Here is a 2,948-nt window from a genome sequence, read left to right on the forward strand (position 1 = left end):
CCCAAATATTTCAATTCCTTTTGTTCTAAAATAGTATCCCTTGTTTACCAGAAACTCAAATTGAACTGAGCATCTTGCATTTTTATCTGCTAAATCAGGCAAACCTACTCCCCAAGTATGGAAGTTAGAGTTTACAGTCCCTCACTTGCCCCTCAATAGTATCTTATGAGGTACTGCCGGAAGCCGGTCCATCCTTGCCGCTTGACACAGTCGCTGCAGGAAAGAAACATCTGCACAGCATATGTTTCAAGGGACCTGGCATATATAGCATATTGTTCTTAATATGTTTGCTCTCCTTAGTGCCATGTGTTTTAACCAAGGTCATCTCTCTGAGAAAGGTTGTTTCCCCAGGTGGGGATTTTTCCCTGAGGTTAGGGAGGGGATACAACCCCTTAATTAAGTGCCAGGCGGGTAGTTAAGCTACATAATCTTTACTCCCTGGAATGGAGATAAGAAACACCCTAACCTTTGTAATAGAAATTGACAGGATTAAAATCGGCTGGTATAAATACGGATGTAACAAGACAATAATCATCAGATCCTAACCAGAACCTAGCCAGAGAACATGGCAAAAGATCCTGGACAGAACCTGGCTACAGAGCTTCACTGGAGAACCTAGACAGAACATGGCAAAAGAACCTGGATAGAACCTGGCTAAAGAACCTGGTGACTGAACCTACCTGGGGAACCCGGCTGGAGAACCTAGCGAGAGAACATGGCACCACAACTTGGCTACAGAACCTCTGGTGGGAGAACCTTGCTATGCTGATCAACTGACGTAGCCTCCATGTCACTCATTCTTCGCCGACTCCGTCCACACCTTTGGGGACCCCTGGACCTGCTGGGGCTGGACCCCCGCAAGGTATTTCTACCATCGCCATCATGCCCATTTTACAGATGAGAAAACTGAGTCATAGGGCTGACCACAGCCACACGACTAGTGAGTCTGTTTCCATAGCCTGTGTTCCTAACCTCCAGGGTACCTGACAGAGTTTGCAGTCCATCAGACCTCGATTCACAGTCTGACCCTGCCACTGACTAGGAAATGGCCTAGTAACAATGACCTTTGGTAAGTCATTTAATCTCTCAGACCTCAGTTTTCTCACAACAATTCCTGCCTTACAGTGTTTTATGAGAATTAAGTGAGGAAATTGAGCAAGTGGGGAAGTACCCAATAAATAGTACTTTGATGAATATGGTGATGATGGTGGTGGTGGTAATGGGGAGCCTTGGAACTCCTTAAGAGGAGCCATATATGATATTACAGAAAATGAGGAACCATGGGCAGGCGCCTTGTCATGCTTGCCTCCCGCCTACACCTGGCCTGCCCAGGTCTCTAACTGGTCTCCCTGCTCCCTACCTGTAGGCCCTGAGCTGCCCGCTCCCCCTGCCCCCATCTATGTCACAGGCTTCGTGCCCAGAGCTCCCAGGAGCCTGAGTCCAGAGGCCCTTGTTGCTGGTGACAGGGCCTCACTCCCTGCACATCTAGCTCACGTTCCTGACCATAAGCAGCCCAGGCCTCCCTGGCGGGCAGCCCCTCCCGTCACTGCCCAGATGTGTGTGCCTCCTTCCCAGGTCTTGCTGCATCAGGCAGAAAATCCAACAGACGGAGCCCTTTAGGCCCATCTGCAACCACGTATGGCAATGCGTGTCCCTCCCTGTTATATAACTCAGCCTCATTCCGACTGCTGGCACGCATGCTCCGAAGTCCTTGACTCTACATATCTACTGAGTAAGATAAGACAGAAAATGACTGGTGATTTGGTTCAGTCGCAGTCATTCCCTGCCTCCTCCGGACAAGTCGGGTCTAGAGATTCGTTCCTGGCCCCTCAGCTTCCACGGACGGCCCCTCCCTGGTCTGCTTAGCAACCGGCATTCCGACCAGCTTCCTCACCTTCTCCACCTGCGTGAGGTGTCCCAGGTGCTGGGATCCAGCCTTCGGCAGTACCTCAGCCCAGTACCGTGACTGTCTGCATGTTTACCCTTTACTATGTTTTACTCTCCGTGCTTCACATAGGTTTCAGTCGTAGGAAATACACTAAAAACGTCATGGCCAGGTGTCTCGCTGGAACTCTCTCTGAGGCTGAAACAGCTGCGACCCTGTCCTCCAGGTCACCCTCCGACTCCAGCTCCCAGTCTGACCTCTGTGACCCTCGCTCCCAGTCGTGTTAGGCAGTCGGACACAGCAGAGAAAGCGAGATAAGGTTCCTGCTCTCCTGGGGCTAATAATATTTTTGACCCAGATGCCAACCATGTGGTCACTCCCAGCCCCTATTTAACTCACTTTTACAAAAAAATAAAAAATATTTTTATTGAATTTATTGGGATTACATTGGTTCATAAAATGGTATGGGTTTCAAATGTGCAATTCTCTAATACATCACCTGTATGTTGTATTGAGTGCTCACCACCCAAAGTCTAGCCTCCCTCTGCCCTCTTGACTTGCAGAACCAATGGCCCCTGGCGCTGACTGCTCCCTGGGCTCTGGTCTGTGCTCTCCTGTCTACACTGACACCCATCTCTGGTCTCATCGGTTCCCAGGCCCCTCACCTACATGGCTAATGTGAGAGTCTAGCCTTCCTCAGACCTTCCCAGCCCTGTGCTGAGTCTTTCCCCAAGACCCTCAGCCACCGACCCCGCCACACTGGCAACATCCGGCCGGCGGCCGGCCATCTGGCCCTCATAAACCGTCCCCGGCTCCATGCTGAGCTGCACCACAGACTGGCCCTTGGTTCCCTAGGAAACTGTAGGCTGCACTGGCTGCTAAGTCAATGGAGGGTTTCGGCCATGTGGCTGGCTGGCCACCGGGGCAGAAGCCTTGCTGATGCTGACTGTTTTCTTACCTGGCACTTCCCCTTCCCGACCTCTGGAGCCCAACCCTATCTGAGTCACCTGGGCCTGGAAACCTGTTCCTCTGTAGTCATTTGCAACTGGGAAACCCAGTTCTT

General features: G+C 51.2%; 1 long non-coding RNA gene across 1 annotated transcript; it reads left to right on the top strand.

Annotated features, from left to right (window-relative positions):
* The first annotated feature begins 508 nt into the window (after positions 1 to 508).
* LOC139016887 (uncharacterized) lies at positions 509 to 2,266 on the top strand. The gene is made up of 3 exons (XR_011472734.1): positions 509 to 862; positions 979 to 1,069; positions 2,018 to 2,266. It is a non-coding gene; the product is annotated as an uncharacterized lncRNA (long non-coding RNA).
* Positions 2,267 to 2,948: the final 682 nt, after the last annotated feature.

This window comes from Myotis yumanensis, unplaced genomic scaffold (genome assembly GCF_028538775.1).
Source record: "Myotis yumanensis isolate MYYU_CA2020_CCGP unplaced genomic scaffold, mMyoYum1.0.hap1 SCAF_9, whole genome shotgun sequence".
NCBI lineage: Eukaryota > Metazoa > Chordata > Mammalia > Chiroptera > Vespertilionidae > Myotis > Myotis yumanensis.